The following is a 20,913-nucleotide window of genomic DNA, read 5'->3' on the forward strand; positions in this document are numbered from 1 at the left end:
AAATATTAGTGACAATATAGAATCTCTAAGGGCAGAAATGAGATCTAATCAGGCCAAACTTAATAATGCTATGAATGAGATGCATTCTAAACCGGATACTCTGACTGCCAGGGTAAATAAGGCAGAAGAACAAATTAATGAGCTAGCAGATAAGATGGCAGAAAAGAAGGAAGCTGAGGAGGCCTGGGAAAACCAGCTTAACATCCAAGAGATCAGACTGAGAGAGATTAATCACACCATGAAACATTCCAATGTCAGAATTATTGGGATCCTTGAAGGGGTGGAGAGAGAGAGACGTCTAGAAAATATATTTGAGCAAATCATAGCTGAGAGCTTCTCTAATCTGGGGAAGGAAATAATCATTCATGTCCAAGAGGCAGAGAGGAGCCCTCTCAAGATCAGAGAGAACAGATCAACACTTCAACATATAATAGTAAAACTAGCAAATCTTAGATCCAAGGAAACAATCCTGAAAGCACCTAAGGAGAAGACATTTCTTACATATAGAGGGAGGAACATTAGAATAATGTCAGACCTGTTCACAGAGACATGACAAGCCAGAATGGGCTAGCAAGACATATTCAGAGTACTAAATGAGAAGAACATGCAACCAAGGCTGTCATTCAGAATGGATGGTGAGACAAGGAGTTCTAGGACCAGTAGAAACTGAAAGAATATGTAGCCACCAGCAGGCTTAGCAAAAAATATTAAAGAGGGTTCTATAAAAAAAAAATAAGAATAGTACAGATCAGAAATTTACAGAGACAATCTATAGAAACAGGGACCTTACAGGCAACATCATGGCACAATCATATCTTTCAATAATCATCATCAATGTGAATGGCCATAAATGCTCCCATGTAACAGCACAGGGTTGCAGATTGGATAAAAAGATATGATGAATCCATATGCAGTCTATAATAGACTCATTTTGAACCCAAAGATTCATCCAGACTGAAAGTGAGGGGATGAAGAACAATTTTTCATGCCAACAGACCACAAAAGAAAGCTGGGGTAGCAATTTTATATCATACAAATTAGATTTCAAGCTAAAGACTGTAGTAAGAGATACAGATGAACATTATATCATTTTTAAAAGGTCAATCCAACAAGAAGATCTAACAATTATAAATGCTTATGCCCCCAACATGGGAGCAGCCAACTATATAAGCCAACTGTTAACCAAAATAAAGAATCATATTGATAATAATACTTTAATAGTAGGAGACCTCAACACTCCACTCTCAGCAATAGACAGATAATCTAAGCAGATCAACAGAGAAACAAGTGTTTTGAAGGACACACTGCACCAGATGGACTTCACAGATACATATAGAACTTTCCACCCTAAAACAACAGAATACTTATTCTTCTAGAGTGCACATGGAACTTTCTGCAGAATAGACCACATACTGGGTCACAAAACAGGTCTCAACCCATACCAAAAGATTGAGATTATGCCCCTTGTATTGTCAGACCACAATGTTTTGAAACTGGAACTCAATCATAAGAAAAAATTTGGGAAGAATCCAAACACTTGGAAGCTAAAGACCATCCTGCTAAAGAAAGTTTGGGTCAACCAGGAAATTAAGGAAGAATTTAAAACCATTCTAAAACCATTGAAACCAATGAGAACAAAAACATATTGGTCCAAAACCTGTGGGATACTGCAAAGTTGGTCCTCAGGGGGAAATACATAGCCATCCAAGACTCTGTCAAAAAAATTAGCAAAATTTCGATTGTACAAGCTAAACTTACATCAAAAAGACCTAGAAAAACAATAGCAGCTTTTGTGGAGGACAAGAGGGTGGGGAAGTAGGAGGAGGCACCATTTCAACCTGTACCCTAAAGTGAGCTGATTACCTACCAAAGAACTCCGATCACCCATGAAATCAGCCTGAGATCAGAATTATACACGTCTGGATCTCTATGGGGGCAGAAGACGCCAGTGGACAGGTAAAGCGGAGTGGGAAAGTCAGACTGATATCAGAAGATAAACAAAAGGGGGAGGGAGCCACCAAGGGGACCCACTGGAAAGTAATACCCCAATACGAGAGTGCCCTGCATCTGGGGACCAGCATTAACTTGGAGTCTGGTTGAAAGCACTCAAAAAGAGCAAAGGATCATGGGGGGGGGAATTGTGGGAACTGGGGCAGTTAGGGACAGGGGTTTAAATCCCTGGACGCAGGACAGCCACCCGTGATGCTGAGCCAGAGAGAGTGCAGCGGAGAAACCAGGTCTTGGTCTCTGAGCCATGAGCGAATCTGAGAGCCCATGGGGTCTAGCTCCTATGAGGGGCTGGGAGCCTCGCCAGCCAGCAGAAGCACAGACTTTTTGTAGTCCCCACACATGTACCATGCTGTGTTATCAGAGCCTGAGTAGCGCCCTACACCCTCCCCTGACAGAGGTACGCACGGCGCCAGCCTGGCGCTCTCGGACCCGGAAAGACCAGGCACTCCCAGCCCGGGCCAGCGGGAAAGTATCAGTGTGCGATCACTGCTTGGAACCTCTCTGGTGGTCTGGAGCTGCCCAGACAGCTGCTGCTGTCATGGTTTTGGGTACAAGCAGGAGTTCCTGTGTCCCCAGGGACCGCGACTCAAACGTGCTCTGCCAGCAGCCAAGGGGGAACGTAGTGCTCTGCAGCACCCAGAGGGGAATAGACTGAGGCTTCTCTCTGAGAGGGAGGTCTGGGTGCAGTTTGCTTTCCTCTAAACCTTCAAAAACCATCAAAAGCTGTCAAGGCGAGAGAAAAGAAGTGAACAAACATAAAAACCACCAGAGAACAAAAGCTTGAAAAACCGGTTTCCTCAGAGCCCACTCCCTTGACGTGGGTGGGAGGACTTAACTCAGGGAACACTGCCTGAAAAGCCACGTGGCAGGCCCCTCCCCTAAAAAGCCAACCGGGAAAACAAAAAACAAAAAACAAAAAAACGACAAAAGAACCACCACCACTACTTCACAGATACAACTTTTATTTTTAATTTGTTCCCACTATTCTGGTTCATTTTTTTTTATATAGATAATTTTTTAACCTATTTACCATCACAGTTAGATGTCCAGTACATCAAATTCCATAATAACCTTTAAACCTGAACTTTTTGGTACATATACCCATGTTTTTCTTTTGCTTTTCTATTTTTTTTTAATTTTTTAAATTTTCTTTTAGTTTGGTTTAGTATATTCTTTTTTATTTTTTTATTTTTTAATATTCATATAGAGTTAAACTTCAAGGTAATCCCCTTCCCCCAATCAATGCTACCCCTATAGGTAAACGAATTTTTAAACCCCTTTATTTTAGGAAAGTTGAGTCCTTTAACAAAGATATCAAGATACATCCAAGAAGAATCAAAATAACCTTCCTCACCCACACTGAGAATTTATAACCACTCTCCTTTTTTTCGGCCAGTGTTCTGTGTATCTGTGTTTGTCCTGACAGTATATAAATCTTATACTTGGGGTTCTTTTTGACGAGGTTCTTTTTTTTATATTTTTGGCTTTTATATATATATATATATTTTTTTTCTTTTCACATACTTTTATCAGTCTTTTTGTTTGTCTGTTTTTGTTTGTATACTTCATAAATCTTACCTTGGGGCCCATTTGGACTGAGCCTTCTCTTTTATCTTCCTTTTTTTTCCTGTCTCTCTCTCTCTCTCTCTGTTTTTTCCTTTTTCTTTTTTCTTTAATGTGGGTAGGGACTCTTCATTGCTCAGAAGCGTTCCAGGGTGCACCTTGACTGCACCATGGTCGATACATCCAGCTACATCCGTTCAGCCATCTCTCATCAAAATGACTAGGAGGAGGAATGCCAAACAGAAGAAAAATTCATTGCATGGGCCTTCTGCAACTGACCTAATGGCTATCGACATAGACAATATGTTGGAAGGGGAATTTAGGCTAACAATTATCCAGGCAATAGCTAGATTCGAGAAAACCATTGATGACCAAAAGGAATTGATTAGGACAGAACTGAAAGCCACCAGGGTTGATGTTCACAATGTTAGGGCAAAACTGAAAGCCACCAGGGATGATGTTCACAATGCTCTCAATGAGTTCCAATCTAATCTAAATTCTCTAAAAGCTAGGGTAACTGAGACAAAAGATAGAATTAGTGATCTGGAGGACAAACAGAGAGAAAGGATCAGGAGGAAGCAAAAAACAAACAGCTTATAAGCCACGAAAACAGAATCAGGGAAATAAATGATGCCATGAAATGTTCCAACGTCAGAATTATTGGAATCCCTGAAGGGGAGGAGAAAGAAAGAAGTCTAGAAGATACAGTGGAACAAGTTCTTCATGAAAATTTTCCCAATCTCACGAATGGAACCAGCATTCATGTACTGGAGGCAGAAAGTCTCCCTCCAAGATTATAGATACTCAAATGTCTCCAGATACCTACTAGTAAGAATGAGGAATTATAATTGTAGGCAGGCCTTCTTGAAGGCTGGTAGGACAAAGAAGCTCCTTAGGTAGAGAGGAAAGCCCATCAGAATAACGTCAGACCTGTCCACAGAAACCTGGCAAGCCAGAAAGGGCTGGCAAGATATATTCAGGGCACTAAATGAGAAGAACACGCAGCCAAGAAAACTTTATCCAGCAAGACTGACATTCAAAATGGATGGAGAGATAAAGAGTTCCCAAGACCGGCAAGGCTTAAAAGAGTATGCAACCACCAAGCTGACACTGCAGGATATATTAAGGGGGGTTCTATAAAAGAGGAAAAATCCTAAGAATATCATTGAACAGAAATATAGAGACAATTTACAGAAATAAAGACTTCAAAGGTAACATGATGTCAATAAAAACGTATCTATCAATAATCACTCTCAGTGTGAATGGCCTAAATGTGCCCATAAAATGACACAGGGTTGCAGACTGGATAAAACAACAGGACCCATCCATATGTTGTCTACAAGAGACCCATTTTGAACCTAAGGATACACCCAGACTGAAAGTGAAGGTGATGGAGAAACATCTTTCATGCCTCAAAAGAAGGCTGGGGTAGCGATTCTCATATCAGATAAATTAGATTTTAAAATAAAGACTGTAGTCAGAGATACAGAAGGACACTACATCATTCTTAAAGGGACTATCAACCAAGATGATCTAACAATTGTAAATATCTATGCCCCCAATATTGGAGCAGCCAATTACATAAGACAACTATTAATCAAGATAAAGAGTCATATTGATATGAATACATTAAGAGTAGGCGTTCTTAACACGCTTCTCTCAATAATAGACAGATCATGCAAGAGGAAAATCAACAAAGAAACCAGAGCATTTGATGACACATTGGACCAGATGAACCTCATAGATATATACAGAACATTTCACCTAAAACAACAGGATACTCATTCTTCTCAAGTGCACATGGAACCTTCTCCAGAATAGACCACATACTGGGTCACAAATCAGGACTCAACCAATACCAAAAGACTGAGATTATTCCCTGCATATTCTCAGATCATAATGCTTTGAAACTGGAGCTCAATCACAAGGAAAAGTTTGGAAGGAATTCAAACACTTGGAAACTAAAGACCACCTTGCTTAAGAATGCTTGGATCAACCAGGAGATCAAAGAAGAACTTAAACAATTCATGGAAACCAATGAGAATGAAGACACCTTGGTCCAAAACCTATGGGATACAGCAAAGGAGGTCCTAAGGGGGAAATACATAGCCATCCAAGCCTCCCTCAAAAAAGTGGAAAAACCCAGAATACACCAGCTGTCTCTACACCTTAAAGAACTGGAGAATCAACAACAAATTAAACAAACTCCACACATAAGAAGGGAAATAATCAAGATTAGAGCAGAGATCAACGAGGTAGAAACTAGAGATACAGTAGAACATATCAATGAAACTAGAAGCTGGTTTTTTGAAAGAATCCATAAGATCGATAAACCATTCGCCACACTAATCCAAAAGAAAAGAGAGAAAGCTCAAATTAATAAAATTATGAATGAAAAGGGAGAGATCACAACTGACACCAAGGAAGTAGAAACAATCATCAGAAGTTATTATCAGCAGTTATATGCCAATAAGTTAAGCAAACTAGATGAAATGGATGCATTCCTGAAAAACTATAAACTCCCAAAATTGAACCAGGAAGAAATTCACAACCTGAATAGACCGATACCTAGTAATGAGATTGAAGCAGTGATCAAAAACCTCCCGAAAAACAAGAGCCCAGGACCTGAAGGATTCCCTGGGGAATTCTACCAAACTTTCAAAGAAGAAATAACACCTATTTTCCTGAAGCTGTTTCAAAAATTGAAGCAGAAGGAAAACTTCCAGACTCTTTTTATGAAGCCAGCATTACACTGATCTCCAAACCAGGCAAAGACCCCACCAAAAAGGAGAATTTCAGACTAATATCACTGATGAATAACAATGTTAAGATTCTCCACAAGATCCTAGCAAACAGGATCCAACAGCACATTAAAAAGATTATCCACTATGACCAGGTGGGATTCATCCCTGGGTTACAAGGATGGTTCAACATTCACAAATCAATCAGTGTGATAGAACAAATCATTAAGAGAAGAGAGAAGAACCACATGGTCCTCTCAACTGATGCAGAAAAAGCATTTGACAAAATCCAGCATCCATTCCTGATTAAAATGCTTCAAAGTATAGGGATGGAGGGAACATTACTGAACTTCATCAAATCTATCTATGAAAGACCCACAGCAAATATCATTCTCAATGGGAAATAGCTCCCAGCCTTCCCGTTGAGATCAGGAACACGAAAAGGATGCCCACTCTCAACACTCTTGTTCAACATAGTATTAGAAGTCCTAGCAACAGCAATCAGACAGCAAAGAGAAATAAAACATATCCAAATTGGCAATGAAGAAGTCAAAGTCTCTCTCTTCGCAGATGACATGATTCTTTATATGGAAAACCCAAAAGACTCCACCCCCAAACTACTAGAACTCATACAGCAATTCAGTAACGTGGCAGGATACAAAGTCAAAGCACAGAAATCAGTGGCTTTCTTATACACTAACAATGAAAATACAGAAAGGGAAATTAGAGAATCGATTCCATTTACTATAGCACCAAGAACCATAAGATACCTCGGAATAAACCTAACCAAAGAGGTAAAGGATCTGTACTCGAGGAACTACAGAACACTCATGAAAGAAATTGAAGAAGACACAAAAAGATGGAAGACCATTCCATGCTCTTGGATCGGAAGAATAAACATTTTTAAAACGTCTATACTGCCTAGAGCAATCTATACTTTTATTGCCATTCTGATCAAAATTCCACCGGTATTTTTTAAAGAGCTGGAGCAAATAATCCTAAAATTTGTATGGATTCAGAAGAGGCCCCGAATTGCTAAGGAAATGTTGAAAAACAAAAATAAAACTAGTGGCATCACGTTACCTGATTTCAAGCTTTACTACAAGGCTGTGATAACCAAGACAGCATGGTACTGGCATAAATACAGACACATAGACCAGTGGAACAGTGTAGAGAGCCCAGATATGGACCCTCAACTCTACGGTCAAATAATCTTCAACAAAGCAGGAAAAAATATACAGTGGAAAAAAGACAGTCTCTTCAATAAATGGTGCTGGGAAAACTGGACAGCTATATGTAGAAGAATGAAACTCGACCATTCTCTTACACCGTACACAAAGATAAACTTGAAATGGATAAAAGACCTCAACGTGAGACAGGAATCCATCAGAATCCTAGAGGAGAACATAGGCAGTAACCTCTTTGATATCAGCCACAGCAACTTCTTTCAAGAAATGCCTCCAAAGGCAAAGGAAACAAAAGCGAACATGAACTTTTGGGACTTCCTCAAGATCAAAAGCTTCTTCACAGCGAGGGAAACAGTCGACAAAACAAAGAGGCAACCCACGGAATGGGAGAAGATATTTGCAAATGACAGTACAGACAAAAGGTTGATATCAAGGATCTATAAAGAACTTCTCAAACTCAACACACACAAAACAGATAATCATATCAAAAAATGGGCAGAAGATTTGAACAGACACTTCTCCAATGAAGACATACAAATGGCTATCAGACACATGAAAAAATGTTCATCCTCACTAGCCATCAGGGAGATTCAAATCAAAACCACATTGAGATACCACCTTACACCAGTTAGAATGGCCAAAATTAGCAAGACAGGAAACAACGTGTGTTGGAGAGGATGTGGAGAAAGGGGAACCCTCTTCCACTGTTGGTGGGAATGCAAGTTGGTGCAGCCACTTTGGAGAACAGTGTGGAGATTCCTCAGGAAATTAAAAATAGATCTTCCCTATGACCCTGCAATTGCACTGCTGGGTATTTACCCCAAAAATACAGATGTAGTGAAAAGAAGGGCCATCTCTACCTCAATGTTTATAGCAGCAATGGCCACGGTCGCCAAACTGTGGAAAGAACCAAGATGCCCTTCAACAGATGAATGGATAAGGAAGATGTGGTCCATATACACTATGGAGTATTATGCCTCCATCAGAAAGGACGAATACCCAACTTTTGTATCAACATGGACAGGACTGGAAGAGATTATGCTGAGTGAAATAAGTCAAACAGAGAAAGTCAAGTATCATATGGTTTCACTTATTGGTGGAGCATAACAAATAATATAGAGGACAAGGGTAGATGGAGAGGAGAAGGGAGTTGAGGGAAATTGGAAGGGGAGGTGAACCATGAGAGACTATGGACTCTGAAAAACAACCTGAGGGTTTTGAAGGGGCAGGGGGTGGGATGTTGGGGGAGTCAGATGATGAGTATTAAGGAGGGCACCTATTGCATGGAGCACTGGGTGAGGTGCAAAATAATGAATTCTGTTATGCTGAAAAGAAATAATAATAAAATAGCAAATAAGGCCTCTAATTCAAGCAGGAAAAAAATAAAAGTATAGAGCAGAAATCAATGATGTATAAACCAGAAACAGTAGAACAGATCAATAAAACCAGAAGCTTGGTCTTTCAAAGAACAAGATCGATAAATATCTGGCCAGACTTATCCAAAAGAAAGGAGAAAGGAACCAAATTAATAACATTATGAATGAAAGGGAAGAGATCAGACTAACAGGAAAGAAATAAAAACAATTATTAAAATCATTATCAGCAACTACATATCAATAAATTAGGCTGCCTGGGAAAAACGGATGCCTTTCTAGAAACCTACAAACCACCAAGCCTGAAACAGGAAGAATTTGACATTCTGAATTGACCGAGAACCAGTGACAAAACTGAAGCAGTAATCAAATCCTCCCAAAAAACAGGAGTCCAGGGCTAGATGAATTCCTGGGAGAATTCTACCAAATATTTAAAGAAGAAATAATACCTATTCTGAAGTTTTTTCAAAAAATTGAAACAGAAGGAAAATTTCCAAACTCATTTTATGAAGCCAGCATTACCTAGATCTCAAAACAGGCAAAGACCCCATCAAAAAGCAGAATTACAGACCAATATCCCTGAATAACATGGATGCCAAAATTTTCAAAAAGATCCTAGCTAATAGTATCCAACAGTACATTAAAAGCGTCATCCATCATGACCAACTGGGATTTAACCCTGGGATGCAAGGGTGGTGCAACATTTGCAAGTCAATCAACATAATAGAACACACCAAGAAAAGACAAGAATCATATGATCCTCTCAATTGATGCATAAAAAACATTTGACAAAATACATCATTCTGTCCTGATTAAAAATCTTCAGAGGATAGGTATAGAAGGAACATTCCTCAATTATCAGAAAGACTATGAAAAGCTCACAGCAAATATCATTCTCAATGGGGAATAGCTCAGAGCCTTTCTCTTAAGGTCAGGAACATGACAAGAATGCCCATTCTCACCACTATTATTCAACAAAGTAATAGAAATCCTAGCAACAGCAATCAGAAAACAAAAAGAAATAAAACATATTCAAATTGGCAAAGAAGAAGTCAAACTTTCTCTCTTCACAGATAACATGATACTTTATCTGGAAACCCAAAAGACTCCACCTCCAAATTACTAAACTCATACAGTAATTCAGTAATGTAGCATGATACAAAATCAATGCACTGAAATAATTTGCTTTCTTATACACTAACAGTGTAACTATAGAAATAGAAATTAGAGAATCGCTTCCATTTACAATAGCACCAAAAAACATAAGATACCTTGGAATACACCTAAACAAAGATGTAAAGGATACATAATCTAGGAACTACAGAACACTCATGAAGGAAATGAAAGAAGAGACAAAAAGATAGAAAAACATTTCATGCTCATGGATCAGAAGAATAAACATTGCTAAAATGTCTATGCTGCCCAGAGCAATCTATACTTTCAATGCCATTCCATGGCACCATGATCAAAACACAAATGGTGTTTTTCAAAATGCTGAACTAGACAATCCAAAAATTTTTATGGAATCAGAAAAGACCCCAAATTGCCAAGGAAATGTTGAAAAAGAAAAACAAAGCTGGGGACATCACATTGCCTGATTTCAAGCTATATTACAAATCTGTGATCATCAAGATAAGATGGTACTGGCAGAAAAATAGACACATAGACCAGTGGAACATAATAGAGAGCCCAGATATGGACCTGCAACTATTTGGTCAACTAATCTTCAACAAAGCAAGAAAAAAATATATCTAATGGAAAAAAAGACAGTCACTTCAATAAATGGTGCTGGGAAAATTGGACAGCTATATGGAGAAGAATGAAACTCGACCATTCTCTTATACTGTGCACAAAGATAAACTCAAAATGGATGAAAGACCTCAATGTGAGATAGGAATCTATCAAAATCCTGGAGGAGAACATAGGCAGTAACCTCTTCAACGTCAGCCACAGCAACTTCTTTCAAGACACGTCTCCAAAGGCAAGGGAAACAGAAGTGAAAATGAACTTTTGGAACTTCATCAAGATCAAAAGCTTCTGCACAGAAAAGAAACAGTCAACAAAACAAAGAGGCAACCCAAGGAATGGGAGAAGATATTTGCAAATGACATTTCAGGTAAAGGGCTGGTATCCAAGATCTATAGAGAACTTCTCAAATTCAACATCCAAAAACCCAAAAATCCAGTCAAAAAATGGGCAGAAGACATGAACAGACACTTCTCCAAAGAATACATACAAATGGCTAACAGAGACATGGAAAAATGTTCATCATCATTAGCCATCAGGGAAATTCAAATCAAAACCACAATGAGATACCACTTTATACCAATTAGAATGGAAAAAAAATGGCAAGACAAAAACAACAAATGTTGGAGAGGTTACAGAGGAAGGCGAACCCTCTTACATTGTTGGTGGGAATGCAAGTTGGTGCAGCCACTTTGGAAAACAGAGTGGAGATTCCTCAAAAAATTTAAAAGAGTTACCTTATGACCCTGTAATTACACTAACAGGTAATTACCCCAAAGATACAGATGTAGTACAAAGAAGGGTCACATGTACCCCAGTGTTCATAGGAGTGATATCCACAATAGCCAAACTGTGGAAGGACCCAAGATGTCCTTCAATACATGAATGGGTAAAGAAGATATGGTTCATATATACAATGGAATATTGCTCAGCCATTAGAAAGAATGAATATCCATGGGACGCCTGGGTGGCTCAGTTGGTTAAGCGGCTGCCTTCGGCTCAGGTCATGATCCCAGCGTCCTGGGATCAAGTCCCACATCGGGCTCCTTGCTCAGCGGGGAGCCTGCTTCTCCCTCTGCCTCTGCCTGTCTCTCTGTCTGCCTGTGCTCACTCTCTCTGACAAATAAATAAATAAAATCTTTAAAAAAAAAAAAAAAAAAAAAAAAAAAAAAGAAAGAATGAATATCCACCATTTTGCATTGACATGGATGGAACTGGAGGGTGTTATGCTAAGTGAAATAAGTCAAGCAGAGAAAGACAATTATCATAGTTTCATTCACATGTGGAACATAAGAAATAGCATGGAGGACCACAGGGGAAGGGAGGGAAAACTGAGCAAGAAGAAATTAGAGAGGGAGACAAACCATGAGAGGCTCTGGACTCCAGGAAACAAACTGAGTTTTACAGAAGGGAGGGGTAACTGGGTGATGTGCATTAAGGAGGGCCCATGGTATAATGAGCACAGGGTGTTATATGTAAATAATGAATCACAGAACACTACATCAAAAACCAATGATGTACTGTATGGTGACTAACATAACATAATAATAAAAAAAGAAATGTAATGTTTCTGAAGACTTGCAAAGACACTAATTGTAAATGCCCCAATTAAAGAAAATCATAAGAAAAATTTTGTGGTGAGTTATACCGGGCATGTGACTAAAGTACATTATACAAGTAAAAATGCAGAGGACACGTGGGAGGAGAATTATGATCTTATTAAAAAAAAAAAAACTTCATTATGCATTTGGTACATTAAGAGTTATTGAGAAACTGGACCCAGGTTTGCTTAGGAGTAATTTAAAAGTAGTTTATATTGAAGAGTTTAAATCTAGTTGGGTGAACCAATTGTAAATGTTACAACTATAAATGAATCCATATATATTGGAGGTAATGATTCAAAGGTAATGATTAACCACTCAAATGTTTTGTTATTATACTTCATGGTTACTTTGGGTGATCTATTTTAAAGGATTGGAGTTTATTTATTTATTTATTTTTAAAGATTTTATTTATTTATTTTACAGACAGAGATCTGAAGTAGGCAGAGAGAGAGGAAGAAGCAGGCTCCCTGCTGAGCAGAGAGCCCAATGCGGGGCTCGATCCCAGGACCCTGAGATCATAACCTGAGCTGAAGGCAGAGGCTTTAACCCACTGAGCCACCCAGGTGCCCCGGATAGGAGTTTATTTTTGTAAAGGACATGTTTCTCTATTTTATAATTAAGATGAGTATATATGTATAAATATATACTACATTCCATAACATGTTCTATAAAGACTTGTACATGCCACTGCAATGTGTCACCTTTAACTCTTTGGTAGCAAGTGTAAGCAATGAAAAATTATATATAGTATAAACACCTACATCTTTACTTTCCCTTGCCTCATTGATTTCAATCAGCTTATTTGCTTGATAAGCCTTCATACGATAAATGTCTATATTACCAAGATTTTAAATGTCATACATTTTTCAAGTGTATATCCATTTTAACTTGCTACACTAAGGCACTTATTCTGTCATATGCTGATGACAGGATGTATCGCAAAGATTATCAACATGATTGCAATTTTCCTCTGCTTTTGTTTGCTGTTTCTAATGTATTATCTTGATATCTCAACCACGCTTTGCATTTGGATAAGCATATTCAAATCCAGCCAACTACATAAGACAATTGTTAATCAAGATAAAGAGTCATATTGATATGAATACATTAATAGTAGGGGATCTTAACATGCCCCTCTCAGTAATAGATAGATCATCCAAACAGAAAATCAATGAAGAAATAAGAGCATTGAATGACACATTGGACCAGATGGACCTCATAGATATATAGATATATAGAGTGGAATGTTCTCATTCCACCCTAAAATAACAGAATGCTCATTCTTCTCAAGTGCACATGGAACTTTCTCAAGAATAGACCACATACTGGGTCACAAATCAGGACTCAACCAATACCAAAAGATTGAGATTATTCTCAGCATGTTCTCAGACCACAATGCTTTGAAACTGGAACTTGACCACAAGAAAAAGTTTGGGGGACGCCTGGGTGGCTCAGTTGGTTAAGCAGCTGCCTTCGGCTCAGGTCATGATCCCAGCGTCCTGGGATCGAGTCCCACGTCGGGCTCCTTGCTCGGCAGGGAGCCTGCTTCTCCCTCTGCCTGCCACTCTGTCTGCTTGTGCTCACTCTCGCTTCTCTCTCTCTCTCTCTCTCTCTCTCTCTCTGACAAATAAATAAATAAATAAATCTTTAAAAAAAAAAAAAAAAAAAAAAAAAAAAAAAGAAAAAGAAAAAGTTTGGAAGGAATTCAAACACTTGGAAGCTAAAGACCACCCTGCTTAAGAATGCTTGGATCAACCAGGAAATCAAAGAAGAACTTAAAAAAAAATCATGGAAACCAATGAGAATGAATACACATCGGTCCAAAACCTATAGGATGCAGAAAAAGTGGTCCTAAGGGGGAAATACATGGCCATACAAGCCTCCCTAAAACAAAACAAAACAAAACAACAACAACAACAACAACAAAAATCCCCTGAAAAATCCAGAGTATATCAGCTCTCTTTACACCTTAAAGAACTGGAGAATCAACAACAAATAAAGTGACCCCACGCACAAGAAGGGAAATAATCAAGATTAGAAGAGAGATCAATGAGATAGAAACTAGAGATACAGTACAACATATCAATGAAACTAGAAGCTGGATTTTTGAAAGAATCAACAAAATCGATAAACCATTGGCCAAACTAATCCAAAAGAATAGAGAGAAGACCCAAATTTTTAAAATTATGAACGAAAAGGGAGAGATCACAACTAATACCAAGGAAATAGAAACAATTACCAGAAATTATTGTCAAGAATTATATTCCAATAAGTTAAGCAAGCTAGATGAAATGGATGCATTCCTGGAAAACTATAAACTTCCAAAATTGAACCAGGAAGAAATTGACAACCTGAATAGAACAATATGCAGTAAGGAGACTGAAGCAGTGATCAAAACAAGAGCCCAGGACCTGATGGATTCCCTGGAGAATTCTACCAAGCATTCAAAGAAGAAATAATACCTATTCTCCTTGAAGCTGTTTCAAAAGATAGAAACAGAAGGAAAACTTCCAGACTCTTTTTAAGAAGCCAGCATTACCCTCATCCCCATCAAAAGGGAGAATTTCAGACCAATATCCCTGATCAATATGGATACCAAGATTCTCAACAAGATCCTAGCTAATAGGTTCCAACAGTACATTAAAAAGATTATCCACCATGACCAGGTAGGATTTATCCCTGGGTTGCAAGGGTGGCTCAATATTTGCAAATCAATCAATGTGATGAAACAAATCAATAGGAGAAGAGAGAAGAACCACAGGATCCTCTCAATTGATGCAGAGAAAGCACTTGACAAGATACAGTATCCATCCCTGATTAAAACACTTCAAAGTATAGGAATAGAGGAAACATTCCTCAACTTCATAAAATCTGTCTATGAAAAACCTGCAGCGAATATCATCCTCAATGGGGAAAAGCTGACAGCCTTCCCTTTGAGATCTGGAACATGACAAGGATGCCCACTCTCACCACTGTTGTTCAACATAGTAATAGAAGTCCTAGAAACAGCAATCAGACAACAAAAAGAAATAAAAGGTATTCAAGTTGGCAAAGAAGAAGTCAAACTCTCTATCTTCACAGATGACATGATACTTTATATGGAAAACCCAAAAGACTCCACCCCCAAACTACTAGAACTCATATAGCAATACAGTAATGTGGCAGGATACAAATCAATGTACAGAAATCAGTTGCTTTCTTATACATTAACAATGAAAAGATAGAAAAGGGGGGCACCTGGGTGGCTCAGTGGGTTAAAGCCTCTGCTTTCAGCTCAGGTCATGATCCCGGGGTCCTGGGTTGAGCCCCGCATCAGGCTCTCCACTCAGCGGGGAGCCTGCTTATCCCTCTCCCTCTGCTTGCCTCTCTGCCTACTTGTGATCTCTGTCAAATAAATAAATAAAATCTTAAAAAAATAGAAAAGGAAATTAGAGAACTGATTCTATTTACTATAGCACCAAGAACCATAAGATACCTGGGAATAAACCTAACCAAAGAGGTAAAGGGTCTGTACTTGAGGAACTACAGAACACTCATGAAAAAAATTGAAGAAGACTCAAATCCATTCTTTCAACAAACATTTATTGATCACTGAAAATATTCTACTAAGTGCCATGCAAAAAAAAAAAAAACACAAACAAAAAAAACCAAAACAAACAAAAAAAACAGGGGCGCCTGGGTGGCTCAGTGGGTTAAAGCCTCTGCCTTCGGCTCAGGTCATGATCCCAGGGTCCTGGGATCAAGCCTTGCATGGGGCTCTCTGCTCAGCGGGGAGCCTGCTTCCTCCCTTCTCTCTCTGCCTACCTCTCTGCCTACTTGTGGTCTGTCTGTAAAATAAATAAATAAAATCTTAAAAAAAACAAAAACATAACACAACATAAAATAAAATAAAATAGTAAAATGGTGAATCAGATATGAATTCTGCCTTCAAGATGCTTATAGTCTAGAAAGAGAGATGAAAAATCATTACTAAAAAGAATGTAAAAATGAATATTATAAGACATATAGTGAGCAAAACAAGCTAAACTAGTGTAGAGGAGAAATGTTTCCTTCCAACTGTGAGGATCAAGGAAGATTCTGTGGAATATATCACATTTCTTCAGGTCTTAAAAGGATTTGGACAATTAGAAATCAAGCAGTATATTTGTCAGAGAGAAAAGTGCATGGAAAAAGGCTTAAGGGGAAAGCAGAGGACAGATTTGGAAACTAGTGGGCAGCTTTATTTAGCTGAATTACATGGTACTTGGATTAAAGTAGTAGAGGTAAGAGTTCAAGGATAGATGACTTTCAGACAATGGATAGACTTAAATATAAGCTTAAGGAAATGGAACTTTTTTTCTCTAGACAGTAAGACTCACAAGTTTTTCTGATACAGGGAGTGATGTGATAGAATTTTGTTTTATAAAGATTAATCTGGCAGAAACATGAATAATGAATTTGAGAATTAGAAGTAGATGAAAGGTGGGGCGCCTGGGTGGCTCAGTGGGTAAAAGCCTCTGCCTTCGGCTCAGGTCATGATCCCGGGGTCCTGGGATCGAGCCCCACATCAGGCTCCCTGCTTAGTGGGGAGCCTGCTTCCACCTCTCTTTCTCTCTGTGCCTGCCTCTCTGTCTACATGGGATCTCTCTCTGTCTGTCAAATAAATGAATAAAATCTTAAAAAAAAAAAAGAAGTAGATGAAAGGCATGGGGGCAGTTAGGAAGCTATTGTGATCATCTATATGATATATATTAGGGACTTGAATTAGGACTGAATCAATGAAAATGAAAAAAAAAAGGATGGTACAGATGTGAAAACTGTTTTTCTAACTACATCGCAACAGACTAGATGTCTCTGAAATGTTGAGCATGGGAAACTGGTAGGATGGTGGTATCAGTCACAGTGATGGGAAATATAAGAGAATGGGCTAGTACGTATTATAGAAGAGGATAGGAAATAAATTTGGTTTATTTCAAATTTCTAGTGCTGGCAGGAGGAGGCCCTGAAAGCATATGGAAAGATATAACTGGTGTCCAGAGAATTCTACCGGGCCTAAATAGATGTGGGAAGTATCTGTATTCATTCATTTGATTAACATTTAACTAGCACCTAAGATATGCCAGACATTAGAGGTGTAAAGGTAAATACTACACAACCGCCTCTTCCAGGGGAGATTAACTGTCTAATAAAGGGGAGAGTCCCAGTAATAGAAAATTATGATTAAGGAGGTAAAGTTCTGTCATTGAGGTTTGAATTAATGTAATTATATATCTGGGACACTTGATACATCATAAAAAAGAGAATAAATCTGAGAAAAAGTGATACTGACCTGATTTTTAGAGGATAAGGAAATATTTACCAAGTAAAGTGGCAGTATTTGAAATAAAAGAAACAACAGGAGCAAAGACGTGATAGCATAAACACTTTGGTATATGTGAAAATATTTTAAGTTTTTGCTATAACAACAAGAAAGATATAGGAGGACATAGTACTAGTGTAGTTTAGGGTAGATTGTCCACATTCTTGGACACCAAAATAAGGTAGTTGTATTTATTTAGTAGTCAATGGAGAAGTGAATGTTTTGAGATACAAGGGTGATTTAATTATATCTATGCTTTAAGAAAATTTAGTAGAGGAATTCAGGATTAATTAGAATGGGAAAAACCTGTAGTTGTGATGAGCACTAGGTGTTAAATGTAAGTGATGAATCACTAAATCCTACACCTGAAACTAATATTACACTGTATGTTAACTAACTGGAATTTAAATAAAAACTTGGAGGGAAGGTTTTAAAAAAGGAAAGACCTGTAGATGGAGGGGACAGTTAGGAGGCTACAGCAAAATTCCAGATGAAAATAATGAAGATCTTACACTAAGGTACTGGTACAAGAAATAGAAATATGAAATATACAGAATATGTGTTCTAGAAGCAGGATTGACTATAGTTGACTGCTTTAATGTGGTAGGAAACCATAATTATACAGTTTATAACTGCATCCTCAAACTATATTGAAATTACTTACCTTTACATATCTTCAGCGTTGGTTACACAACTCACCAGACAAGTAATTGACGTGAATCAATCTTTCTTACTAAACAAATGGTATATTAGATCTAAAATCACTCCCTACCATAGTTTTTTAAAATTTTTGAATTTAAAATCAATTTAGTTAACATATACTGTATTATTAATTTTAGAGGTAGAATTTAGTGATTTATCAGTTGCATAGAACATCCGGTGCTTATTACATTAAAGGCCCTCCTTAATGTTCATCACCCACTTACCCCATTCCTCTACCCACTTCCCCTCCAGCAGCCATAAGTTTATTTCTCATAGTTAAGGGTCTCTCATGGTTTGCCTCAGTCTTTGTTTTCCTCTTATTTTATTTTTCCTTCCCTTTCCCTATTTTCATCTGTTTTGTTTCTTAAATTCCACATATGAGTGAAATCACATGGTATTTGTCTTTGGCTGACAGACCTATTTCACTTAGCATAATACTAGTTCCTTCTATTCCACTGCAAATGGCAAGATTTTATTCATTTTGATGGCTAATATTACATTGTGCATATGTACCACCTATTCTTTATCTATTTATTTGTCAATGGAAATCCGGGGTCTTTCCATATTTGGGCTATTGTGGACATTGCTGCTATAAACATTGGGGTGCATATGCCCCTTCAAATCTTTATATTTGTATCCTTTGGATAAATACTTAGTAGTGCAATTTCTGGGTTGTAATAGGGTAGTTCTGTTTTAAACTTTTTGAAGAACCTCTATATTGTTTTCCAGAGTAGCTGCACCAGCTTGCACTCCCACCAACAGTGTAAGATGGTTCCATGTTCTCTGAATCCTTGACAACATCTGTTGTTTCCTGACTTGTTAATTTTAGCCATTCTGACTGGTGTGAGGTGGTATCTCATTGTGATTTTGATCTGTAGTTCCCTGATGCTGAATGATTTGGAACATTTTTTATGTGTCTGTTGCCCATTTATATGTCTTCTTTGGAGAAATGTCTGCTCATGTTTTCTGCCCATTTTTTAACTGGACATTTTGTTTTTTGGGTGTTGAGTTTAAGTTCTTTATAGATTTTGGATACTAGTCCTTTATCTGATAAGACATTTGCAAATATCTTCTGTTCTGCAGGTGCCTTTTAGCATTGTTGACTGTTTCCTTTGCTGTCCAAAATTATTTTATCTTAATGAAGTCCCAATAGTTCATTTTTGCTGTTGTTTCTTTTGCCTTTGCCTTTGGAGATGTGTCTAGAAAGAATTTGCTGTGACTGAGCTCAAAGAGGTTGCTGCCTATGTTCTCCTCTAGGATTTTAATGTATGCCTGTCTCACATTTAGGTCGTTCATTCATTTTAAGTTTATTTTTGTGTATGGTGTAAGAAAGTGGTCCAATATCATTCTGCATGTAGCTGTCAAATTTTCACAGCACCATTTATTGAAGAGACTGTCTTTTTTTCCACTGGATATTCCTTCCTGATTTGTCAAAGATTAGTTGATCAAAGTGCTGAGGGTCCATTTCTGGGTTCTCTATTCTATTGCATTGATCTCTGTGTCTATCTGTTTTTGTACCAGTACCACACTGTCTTGATGATTACAGCTTTGTAATACAGCTTGAAGTCTGGAACTGTGATGCTACCAGCATTTTTTTTAAGAATTTATTATTTATATGAGAGAGAGTGACACGAGTTGGGGGGAGGGGCAGAGGGAGAGGGAGAAGCAAACTCCCCACTGAGAAAGGAGCCTGATGCAGGGCTCAACCCCTGGACCCTGATATTATGCCCTGAACCAAAGGCAGATGCTTAGCCGACTGAGCGACCCAAGTAACCCTGGTTTTCTTTATCAACATTACTTTGGTTATGTTTGGTCCTCACCATAGTTCTTATCCACATGTGAATAGCTGTGATAGCATCATAATTCACTTAGAATTTATGAGGAAACATTCATATGTACAACTCCTTTTTTCTTATTTTCCCTTTAGATTTGTCATAGAAGTAGGAGTGGAGCTTTAAACAAACACATATGATTTTGCAGTAGTTCCATATGCAAAGTCCATGTGGAATTCAGTTTCGATTTTGCTTGTTTAAATGGACATTCATTATCACTTCACCTATGAATAAAAAAAAGCTGGCAAGAAAACATAATCCATGTTTTTCCTCATGTTTATGTGTACTTATTGTGAAAATATTTAAAATGGTAAAATAGTGTACATAATTTTTCCACATAGAGATATAGATAGAGATATAACTACAGAAGTAGATAGATCTAATTTTGTAATGATAAAAATGTCAAGTTTGGGAATAAGGAATCTAGTACAGAACTTAATACAGTTTATTTACCAATTGATCTAGACACTAGAGTCATAAGCCTTTGAGAAACTTATAAAATGATTACAAAGACAAAACTGTCACACATGCATACACATGTATTTTTCAGCTTCTGAATCAGAGGTCTTTACAGGTGGAGATATAAAAGAAGCGACTCTTAGGAGAACACCAATTTTTCTCTTTAAGAAAAAATTTTCAATTTTTCTTAAAGGCTCTTGGCCTTTATCTAGTGTTTCAAAACATAAATGAGAGGGTTAACCTAGATGGGCTCTAATGTTGCTTCCTTCTCCAAAATTCTCGGAGTCTGTGATTATGAAAAGGCTTATAGAAACACCCAATCTCTGAACCAAAAACACATTTTGAATTATAAAGTTTG

Source organism: Martes martes (assembly GCF_963455335.1).
Source record: "Martes martes genome assembly, chromosome: X".
Taxonomy (NCBI): Eukaryota; Metazoa; Chordata; class Mammalia; order Carnivora; family Mustelidae; genus Martes; species Martes martes.